Source organism: Homalodisca vitripennis, chromosome 8, assembly GCF_021130785.1.
Source record: "Homalodisca vitripennis isolate AUS2020 chromosome 8, UT_GWSS_2.1, whole genome shotgun sequence".
In the NCBI taxonomy this organism is placed as follows: Eukaryota; Metazoa; Arthropoda; class Insecta; order Hemiptera; family Cicadellidae; genus Homalodisca; species Homalodisca vitripennis.
Window position 1 is genome coordinate 32,244,609 of NC_060214.1, and position 12,005 is coordinate 32,256,613.

Below are 12,005 nucleotides of genomic sequence, written 5' to 3' on the forward strand. Positions count from 1 at the left end.
GAGTTATGAAAGTTGACAAGAGTAATTATACAAGTTTTAATTGTAATCCATAGAGTGACAAGAAATAATGGTGGGTTTTAATTTCGTGATTGGAATAATTATCCTTGTAATACCAACAATTTTAAAGTTATTACAAAATTGTTATGTTTTAAAATCTCTTTTAGAATTCTTAATACATTAAAAATTATTTCCTTGTGTATAAGCTTTTCTGATTTGAGTTTATAATATTTCCGGCAGCATAGTTGAGTTTGCCTTTCTCCAATCAATAAAATATAATAACATATGTATGAGACGCCTACTTCTGCCAAAAATAGTCTATTATTAGTCTAGAGAGTATAGTGAAAATCCAAACTTGCAGCTGAGCTTTGAAATTTCAATATACCAGCTAAATGCCTTCAATAGATGTCCAAAGATTTGAATATTACAGAAACTGTCACCTTGTAAAATAAACAATGTCATGAAATTAAAACCCATTACAAATGAAATAAGTAGATTTTTGCATAATAGTTAAGGCACTTTTGGCGTTAACAAGGGGTTAATTCGTTTTTTTATCTTGAAGCTTCTATCTAAGCATATTTGACAAAAATATAATAAATGTAAAGATTAAGACTAACAATTTAAATACTAAAAATATACTAGGCTAGTTTTACTGTAAATAAAATCAACTTAACTAGAATTAATAAAGTTAAATTAATTAAATTTATTTGTTTTATCAAGTTTCTGAACAATTCTAGTTCATGTAATACTGTTGTACTACAGTATTCACTTATGGTACTGTTATAATATAGTACAAACACATAATACTGTTAAATTACAGTATCAACACATGATACTGATACACTACAGTATAAAGGTACAAGAATACAGTTCAATTCAACGTGCAGAACTACTGTATCTGTTTAGATTTCTACTGGTTCACACTACATCGATTCACAAAAGGTGTAGTTTATTTTACATCTAAATAAACAACTAATGAATAACTGTATAAAAACACAGTTTAAAACTGTTCTAACTCTTTGCGACCGGGAGGCAACAAATGTGGCCTAAACTTATCTCTTGTTCAGTTCGGATGGAGTCTTAAATGGGCTGTATGTATACTGGTCGGGCCGTATTCGGCATAATCACACAGTGCTTGCGTAACCATGTACGCCACTTTTACTCGGAATCAAATGGCAGTATTTGACCTTCAGCTCTGTAAATTACTGAGATTTCAATAAAACTCTCAAATAATTTACAAAGTTATGAGCTTTAAGGTTAAAATTTAAACGATTGGTTATTTATTATTTGCTTTTAAACAAAACAAGTAATATATAATTTGAGTTATAACTTTATCTGTTTTAAAAGTATTTTTATTTGCAGAATGAAAATACAATCCATCTCAATTATGTCGCTTGTATCAACAGAACAATATCTTGTTTCCATATTTTGAGCTACCGTCTCCATCATACTATGCACTAGTACTTCAATAAATAGAAAAGATATATTACGGCCACTAGTGTAAAACTGAGTCAGATAAAAAATATTTCTGAACGATGTGTACTTAGGCGTGTGCTGCAAATAGAGAAATACTAATGTAGTTACTTATTTTGGCCGATACGAATTCAAAAAGGTTTGAATTTAATAACTGCACAATATAGTGTGCCACACTTGGTGACCTGGCGAACTGAACACCTAAAGAGCGAGGGCCATCAGGCGTGGCACCCCGAGTTGAGGAACAGGACATGGTCATAAATCACCGAATATCCCAAGGCCACATTTGCGGCCTGGTTACGAGAGGTGAAGCATATGAATTTGATGCTGATTTCGAAGGGTTAAGGAAACAAAATACGACTTTACTTACAATGAACAATGACATAATCCTTTAAATTTGTTTTAGTTTTAATTGGCCCTATACTTCTAAAAATAGATCACACCTACATTATTATTATTATTGAACTCATGTACAAAGCCTGAATTAAAAGGTAAGTATATGAGTCTTGTAAGACTGTCACTGAAATATTTTGTAATGTTAACAATAATTGCATTGTACTGAAAACGTTTTCAACAACAAAACAGGAAAACTTTTATGCATTAGTTGAGATAACATTGACATATGCTATAAATATCAAATTTTGCGAGACGTTTCGTTAAATTTTGTAATGTGGTGGAACCAAGTGGAATTTTGGTGAACTGGGACTATATGGAATATGTTGTCCATCAGTGGGCTGATATTTTCCAGCCATTTAATGCATATGCAACAGAGACTGAGATATTGTTTACAAAAATAAGCATTTTCTAACCTTGGCTGTTTGTTCACCAGTCACTCCTGTTGCTAAGCAATACATTTTGCTACTTGTTTTATCGTTGTATTGTTCCCCCGAAGAGATCACCTATGGCTTGTTTACAACTTCCAGTTGAACCTACACTGGGTACAGCAAATCTAATGTGTCACATAAATCTGGGCAACCTTATGGATGTCCAGAAGCGTAACATCACTAACCGCAAATGACGAAATATTTGGGTGCAGGGTAGATTGATAGGTCTAGTCTACTGTGGGAGATGACTGTTGGGAGTTAGTGGGGCTCCTTAAGTGTTAAGGGCTGTTGCTAGCCTAGACATATGGATGTGCCACCTCCTGCCTGCTTTGACTGGAGATGCTGGTACAAAGCTGGCTTTCCCTTTTTCCAAGGAGACATTATTGAGATTAATGCCCAAAATCCTTTCTCATGGATTTTGACAGGAGGCAACACCTATCTCAACCTTACCCATCAAGAATATTATCCTGTCACTCCAGAAGCAGTGCTAAGGTCCTTTCAGGACTAAAATGCAATTTCTCGGCTTCTTGTCTTAAGAGAACAAAATAAAATTGTTGCATACATGTGTTTTTGACTGTCTTTGTGTATGATATGATTTGAAATCATATTTAAAAAGTTTTCAGACTCAAATCCGTAACTGTATATAGTCGATTTGTATTTACGTATAAATATTTGTATACATCGTTGTGATTGTTAATGTTGGAGACTTTTCAGTGTTTATTTAGTGTAGTTATTTCTTAACAGTCTAGTGAAAGTGAAATTGATGGTGTATCTTGAGGCGGAGAAGGAAAATGTTGTGTACAAGTTTGTAAAATTAGGCTATTATTTGAAAAAAAAACCGCAGGTGAATTTGGTTTGTGTTAAAAAATCTAACTTTACTTGAGACTAGACACAGTCAGGAAAAAAGAGAAACTAGAAGTATAAGTTTAGAACAGGTTTTCTTAAAATGAGATTATTTTATTTTTTGTGGTATATCCTAAGTACCGATTACTGGTCATAGCAGTACAACACGAAATAGACACGGTATGGCCCTAACAAACACCGCAGCACAAGTTCCTAGAGTGACCTCTCTGCCAATCACCACATGATGGAACGTTAGCAGTACAAACAATAACATGAAAACAATACAAATGCATTTTGACAAAGCACAAACAACAAAAAATGCATTAATTTGATGCACTACATACAAAAAAGAACTTAAAGAAGTAAAAACTAGCAGCACAAACGATCATAGTGTCACAACAATCATATCTCTTGTACATGTATGTTCAGGTGGTGTGAGACATGCCATCGGTCACACCAAATACAAAAAGAGTTCCCAAACTTTTTAACTCTATGACATTTCTGTTAAATTTACTCAATGCTTGATTTAAAGTGGAATGTACCGGAATGGCGTTCTGGTAATTCCCTCTGAAAAAAAGAACTTTTGGTTTATGCAGGAAACTTTCCCTGCACCTCAAAAATGTATATAAAAATCCCTCATATTTTGAAAATTTTCTGGGAGAGAGCCCAAGAAATCCCAGCCTTTTGGAAAGTATTCCCTATACTACAGTATGTGCACGTTTAGAGACTAAGATGGGATTTTTCGCAATTTAGAGACCAATGGGACATATACAGGAGGGATTTTCGAAAAATGAATAGGCATATATGTTAACTAGGGATCTTAAGGATGTCCATGTAAAATTGATCCAGTATTTATATGTGATTGAGTATTTCACGAACATAAGCAGAAAGACACCATTAGATTTTTATATAATTGTATAGGCAACTCATAGATAATCGATGAGATATTCAATGTTTTTATGAGTCTGCCATCATATACCTTCATACCAACTTAGTTTCATGAGAGGTTGATTGATTGCTACATGATTGTCATCATTATTTTTAGCAGTGGCTGGTCTTGTGTTGAGCAAAGAAGCCTATCTCTTTGGCTTCCAAAAGCTCCTTCATAAACTCTTTCTGAGGAAGTTGCCACCTTTTGGATTTAATTTACTGGATCAAATTTTAACCATTATTAAGGACATTTACAGATAATTTGGTTGAGTTTACTCTGAACATTTTGTTCTTATATTTCGGAAGTGCCCCAGGGCTCCTATTTGGTACCAATTTTTCTTGATTGTCAATAACACAGTTTTCCTGAACTGTGATGCGTTGACAATACTGAGATATCTGTATACATCGCTTGAGTTGTAAACATTCAACTTTACAATCAACCACTGAATGTAAGGAATAAATCAGTCCTTAGCAAAATGGTAACAGTTACTTAAAAAAATAATCCCTTGTTCTTTTCTATGAGATTGGGAGCAATAAGATCAGGAGAAAGCACATCGTGCAGGATCTTCATAGATGTCTCATGTTTTAAACACTGTCTTCAGATGAAACCAGAACAATGATTTAATTAACGGTAAGTGCAGTTTTTAATGATCTCTTGACACTCCAAACTGCACAAGTAAATCTATATTCTGATTATCACGATCCTACTTTGTTGCAGTTCCGGTTTCTGTGAAATATATTAACTCCACATATAACTGAATCCAGTTTATAACAATAATAAGAAAACACAAATTTATGTTCTTGTACAAAACAACGAGAAAAACATTAAAAATAAAACAACAGAATCAAAATACTGACATTTTCACTTGAGTTACATAATTACATAATTAATTGAAGAGTACTGAAATGTAACTTGCAGATACCACTCAATATCATTAATACTTTTTTGTTCTTTAAGCGTATAAATTACCATAAAACTAAATACTAAAAAAATAAAAGCTAAAAATTACTGGATCAAATTTGAACGATTGCCCTTCCAGGTCTATTTCAATACTGCACAAGCACATGGATTTTATTTTCTTAAGAGAATGCAAAATGATGGACTAAATTATACAACAGAACAATATAAAAATACTGTAGCAAATAAAGTGGCAAATTAAATTTTTCAAAATTTTAACAATTTAGAAAAGAAGTGTGTGTTCTTTAGAATGCATTTGTGAAAGAAGAAACAGTGTTTAATTTTGAATAGAGGAGGAAGTCATGGTTGCGTTAAGTAGATTAAACAATTGGAACGAGACAGTCATTGAATTTTTGAATACCTGATAAACGTTCATTTAGTTTTAAATCAACATCAGTAAACTCTGCTGTTAATACAATTATTCATATTTTACATACAGTGATTTGTTAATACTTTTGTTTGTAAGATTAAAACAATGAATATTTGGACTTTTAAATTTTAACAACCGCAATCAATCTACTTTCCTCAGAGAAGGAAATAAAATTGGACATATTTTATAAAAATCTATATAAAAATGTTTATATTTATTTTATATAAATTTACATAATTAATGGTAAATTTAAAAATTAGTTGTTTGTGCAAAAAATAATACAAAAACGCAAACAAAATAAATTATTGAGTAATTAATTATTTTTTTAAATTAAACGGTTGTGTTTATTTTTTTATATGAAATTAAATGTTATGACATAAGCATAGATGCACCTGATTACAATCAATTGCCAGTTGGGACCGAGGCGTTAACATTACACATCGGTTCCCAATTTAAGTTCTTTTATATTAACATGTAATGGAGAACCAAGTTTAGAGACCAGCATATCACAAATGTTAAGAGAGTACACTAGTCAGCTACAAGTTCATATTTTTAACAGTTTAACCCTTAACACGCATTCAAACCCTAAACCTTCATCAATTTCAGTACCTGAGAAATTTTCCAACGTTCACCATGTCTGCATTCACTTTCTTCATTAATCGATTCGTCATCGTTCTCTAACTCAGCAATAACCTCGGAATCAGAAAGAAACGGAGTGCCTGGTAATGACATATTCAGTTGACGAGAAAACCAAATGAAGTTACACATCGATTAATAAACAAAATCAACAGCAGATGACGATTATTTTTTTTCAGCTGTTAGTATTAGTTGCTAAGATTGCTATGCGATTGCAACACCAGTCAAAGATACCGTAGACAGGCTGCAAGAAAACTGTTGTCATGGTGATGTCAGATGCTGTCTGAGTGGAACAAGTGGAATGGTGAAATTACAATGTCGAATGAGGTCCGACATACGAGTTGTAAGGGTTAAACTTTATCAGATGCGTGGCTAGTGTTCCCTCTTAAATATTCATTTTTATGTAAGACTAAAAGGCATAAGTGCCATTGTGGCTAGTGTAAATAGGTATGAATACATTACATATAGTACAGAGTTGGAATAAAATAAATAGTCTAAAATCTATTCAAATATTTAAAATCACAATGAAATGTTTTTTAATAAGCTTAGTTAATAAAGTGCAGACTTATATGGTGGAACACATAATTACTATATACAAAAAGCGATTTCTTAGTACAGTATAATATGACATGAGATGGACGTGACATAGAAAACATACAAAAATAAATAAATTTATATTGTACGGGTAAACTGTAGTCCACAATAGTTAGTAAATAACTGCAATAAATTCTGCAGTCATAAAATACAATTCCTCAAAAAATATACTAAAACATTTTTTAAATTGTTCAAAGCCAAGTTTTACAGTTGCTACTGCGTCTATTGCAGTTCCATTAGGCCACAATTTCAAGATAGACATTAACTAATAGGATAACTCTGGAGAAAACAAATTTATAATTTGACATGAACAGATAAACAAGTTATGTATTGTACAAATATAATGGCCTATTCCTCTACTACGAGGATTTGTTTGACAATCTCTGGGAAACTATTAAATTTGGTCTAAATTCAAACTGACAGTTTAAAACCATGCTAAATTCAAGGACAACTTTACTAACATTGTGGGACCCTCGCAAGTACGAGCTCAATACTTTATAAAACAGTTAACTTAAAATTCTGAGTAAGAAAACGAGTTGGATTTACTATTGGGTGATTTACCGTTGGATTAATTAAAAAAATTTAGGTAGCATACAAAGAAAATGGACAGAGAGGCTAACTCTGCTTCCAAACATCAGCTGATATTCAATGGTCCCTTAGTTAAAAACACCCAGTTTACGATTCAAACAACTTAATTAAAGCGTAAGGGCAGAAGAGAGTTCTGTACATAACTGTTGAAAAACTAATTTCAAAGTAAATCATACCGAAACAGCTACATTATTTTCAATGAACAAAAATTTGTCAAGTATATTTGTACTTATCTCAACCTGTACACCAACGTTGGGACAGTGATTGGTTCTTAAAGGACACTGACAGAGTAGATAAATAGACACTACATCAACAACGTTACAAGAATAGAGGATTCAGCGACAACAAATCACGAAGGCAGTGTGAGATCTCTCGGTGAGGAGGTTCACAGTTTGGAGCGAGGGACTATCTCACGCCACCACTCCGGCCGCCCCATCCCATCTGATTGTGAAGTGAAGCTTTCAATCAGATTCTCGTAGAGCTGTAACAACAGATAAACAATTCAATCTAAATTGAACACAGTAGCAAATAGATTGAAATGGTATCCAACGTATCAGAAAGAATTTTTAAGAAATACTCCTTTGAAAAACCATACAGTCTCTATTGAAGATAGGGAAAAATGGGAGGCCTACCCTACTAAAGGAGTCCAGAGGTTCTATAAAAATGGCTCACACCTTGACTCTAGAGAATTTGGTATTTATGGACCAGGAGTTAACCTAGCTGGAACAGGTTAACTGGGAAAACACGCCACGGTCTTCCAAGTGGAAGTCGTGGCAATAGAATCATGCGCTAGAAGACTCATACAAATAAGGCCAAAAAAAGCAGAATATTTAATACTCTCTGACAGCCAGACTGCACTAAAGGCACCTGACGCCTTTTCGTATGATGCAAAAAAGTTTGCGAATGCAAGAATGCTCTGGTAGAACTGGCGAAGAAAAACAGAGTAACATCTGGTTGGATGCCAGGCCATGAGGGCATTCATGAAAACAAAAAAGCAGATACCCTTACCAAAATAGGTACAGGATCCCTTATGGTAGGGCTTGAGCCAGGCTGTGGAGTAACCTTCTCCTACAGCAAAGCTTTTGTAAAAGATTGGGAAAAGAGGATCCAATACCTGGAGTAGGGCCAGTAGCGTAGAAAAGAAAAGGAGATTGATATTACGGATGTTGACAGGACCTGGCCCTCTTCATTCATCAGATGAAGGTAGGTCTTAGTCATACAGATGTATGCAGACTCTGCGGAGAAGCAGAAGAATCAGCGGTACACAAATGGCTGAACTGTTCTGCTATATTTAAAAGTAGGAAAACATTCCCATGGGCATATCTTCTCAGTCCAAGAACATCAGAGAACAGGAGCCCTAAAATCTTATTGGCTTCTTTAAAAGGTTCAGATTTTGAGGGCACAAACATAAGTGAGGGAGGTGCAAAGGTCCTTTTAGAACTACATGCAGGGACTACCACCTCTTTCCCTCAGAGGAAGAAAAGAATAGCAAATATTAACTACCATCTCAATAACTTGTTATTTAGCAACAGAGTGACAAATATTTTTATGACGCAGCTAAGGCGGGAAGGACTGATTCAATGTGAATGTTGAGTTTAGCTCCAGTTCAACTTCCTCTTACATGCAGCATCTGAAATCTGATGCTGTAGCAGACTCAAGAAATCTGGAATCATGTTCGTCTGAAGGAATCCACAAACAGTCGTCGATGAACCTCAAAACGAATCCCCCTCCCCCGCATCGTTTCAACATCAGAGACACCCAGACTACAAAAAAATACTGCAATCTAGGTGAAGTTGAATTCTCATTGTCTCATCAAATGCACAATTAATGGCACAAATAACATGGCTTGTGGATCCTCCACACTGCATGGAGAAAGGTGGAGTTGAGGGTAATACACAGCAACTTTAACTTTCAGATGACATACAAAATTACGCTGTTATAAAAACTTCCTTCTATATAAAACAAAAAAAGACCAACCATGTTATCAGTGGTCACTTGGACGAGAGTGGTGTTGACACTTTTGTCATCAAGTAGCAATTAAAATGTAATCAGTAAGGTTCAAAGGGTTAAAAGTAAAGTATTCATACACATAGTGATATAATAAATATCCTAAAGATTAATAACAGTAAAATTATCTAATTCCTTCTGCTAAAATTATGGTTTTCCATCAATATTGTAAATAAGCAAATTTATTTAAACTAATAAAGCTAGATTTAATCAGTTACAGTTTCAGCATTAGATGTTCTTTTTATTTTAGTTATTTTATTCTGATATTTTTATCATATTAAATGAAACTACAAACTGAACAAATATTTTTGTATACTTTTAAAGCTGCTTTATTTTACTATATTTATTTTTCTGTTGGAATGGTATTTTATGGAGTTATTCGTAAATATTTTTAGGGGTCAATTACATTCAAGGAAGTACCCAGCAAGGGGGTCCAAGGGGTCCAGACCCTCCCCCAAATGTTAAATTTGTTCCATCACTTTTTTAGCAAACAATTATTATTATTTAAATAATTCAGTATTACTGACATGTACTGCTGACAGATTGTTCTCAACATTAAAAAGAGTCAAGAACTTTTTAAGGAACAAAATGAGGAAAGAGCGGTTGATTGCACTTGCCTTACTTTATGTCCACTACAGGAAATATCAGCCGTCTTGAACCCTCCCCCAAGAAAAAGTTTAAAGTTTAGCTACGTTCTTGATCACACTGACGAAAATATATGAATATAAGTACAGTAATTGAATGGTTCTTATAAACACTACTAATAAGTTTATTGTGCACATTTAAGAACCTTGCCATCCTTTCGAGCCAATACAGAGTTAAGGATGAAGTCTGGTGGAGCAAGGGCCTCTACAAGACTGACCGCCTCAGGTCTCAGATCGGTGCAAAGCTGCAGTATGGCAGAGTTGATGTTATCAGCCAGCTGGGGACCTTCGCAATACCCTCCTGTAAAAAGAACAATGTGCCTTAATTATGTAATTTTGTTTTTAAGCAAAAATTATTCATGAAAAGACTACAAAAGGGCTTAGTAAGCAATAGTGTTATTAAAATTTGAACTGAATCTGATTCATTTGTGCCAATAAACAGCTTCAATGCAGAGCAAGATGGCATACCGCTGATATGTTGCAGTGACATCAGAACCTTTTGTAGCAACGTTACAAAATAAGCGTAACTAGTGTTCTCAGTAATGTATAGCCTACAGGTGTCCAAAGAGTCTCCTCTCCAATTAGCTTTTGAACAAATATATCAACCATTATCCATGGAGAGATCGTTATAAGACTATAAATCTTTTTTTTATATGAGAACTTCATCCCCCAAACATTAAATGGGAGGTTTGGGGGATGTTAACATTATTTATTTAAACACCCATCAAGTTACCTCTCATTTTAAAGACTCTAGTAAAAGAAGAACCATGCTAAAAACTACAAAATCTATCTCAATCCAGCACAAAATGGTGGCCTATCAACGTTTTCATAAATGACCTTTTCCAAACTTGTTTACCAAGTACTGATATTAATCTTTTGTTCAATCACAAGTGTAGGCTTGGTTTACATTCATGCAGCCACGGCTTGAGACCTAGCGACAGGCAGTGAGACAGACAGACATCATGTGATATTGGCCACATCCCTTCCTTTCTCTCAATTGTTTTTAACCACATCATAGGAAAAATCATACCACTGAGCGTAGCACTGCACCTGTCAAACTTTGCACCTTGTTTATTCCCTAGATTGTGTATCTTTTATCACACAAAAGCAATTCTCTATATCCACAATGACTATCTAAAAATAGTAGCAGGGATGGGCACATATCAATTTGTTTATTTGCAAGTGAAGATTTTCATGATGAAGATTTTCAGGGTCATGTGGAGACCCTGGTGTAACCCTAACAGACACAAGATATTAATCGTCATATTATAGGAGTGAGAAGGAAATGATCCAAGAGATCATACAAATTCTACACTTACACTGTTCAGAAAGCTACTCAGCATACTACACGTCCTATACTTAGTACACCTACCTTGGTAGAGGCTGCTAAGATGGGACTGTAGACAGGTGAGAGCGTAGAGGTAGTAGAGGTTCTCCAACACTGGCCGCAGATCTGCTTCACTGTTTTCACAGTGGCTCCAGAAGTACTTCAGTACGTTATTCTGCACAGATACAATTAGTTAATCTACAATTGAAAAATACAGTTTTATATGCATGCTATACTGTAAAATAGTACATAGAAATGATAGCAGGTCAACTATTTGATTGGAAACATATTCAATTCAGACGCTCCTTCTAAAACAAATGCGTCAAGGAGCTAACAGTAAAACTTGTTACTGTATCATTATTATAATCTATTAAAACATACTAACATATGTTAGTAAGTTTATATCATGATAACTAAGTTAACATATTAATTATCAAATTTAAATAGGTACAATAATAACTAAAACACAAAATTTGAAAAGCCAATGGCAAGTCATACAAAAATTCTTACCATTACCATCACAGGTAATGCCTATGGGGTCCCTACTTTATTTTGTTTTTATAGTTTTTGCTTTGATGTTATGTTATAATTTTGGTATAATTTGTGAAAATGTTGTATATTTTTGGAGAAATAAAGATTATTTTGAATTGAATTGAATTCTAAGTTTTTGAAATATGTATATTTAAATGTTTGTTAAAAAAAGGCGACTGCCCATAAATTAGATGTTCTCTATATATTTGTGAGAAATAAATTTGAGATCATGTTTTAGTGGTATATAATGACTGTATATTTTTAAAAATTACAACATAAGTAA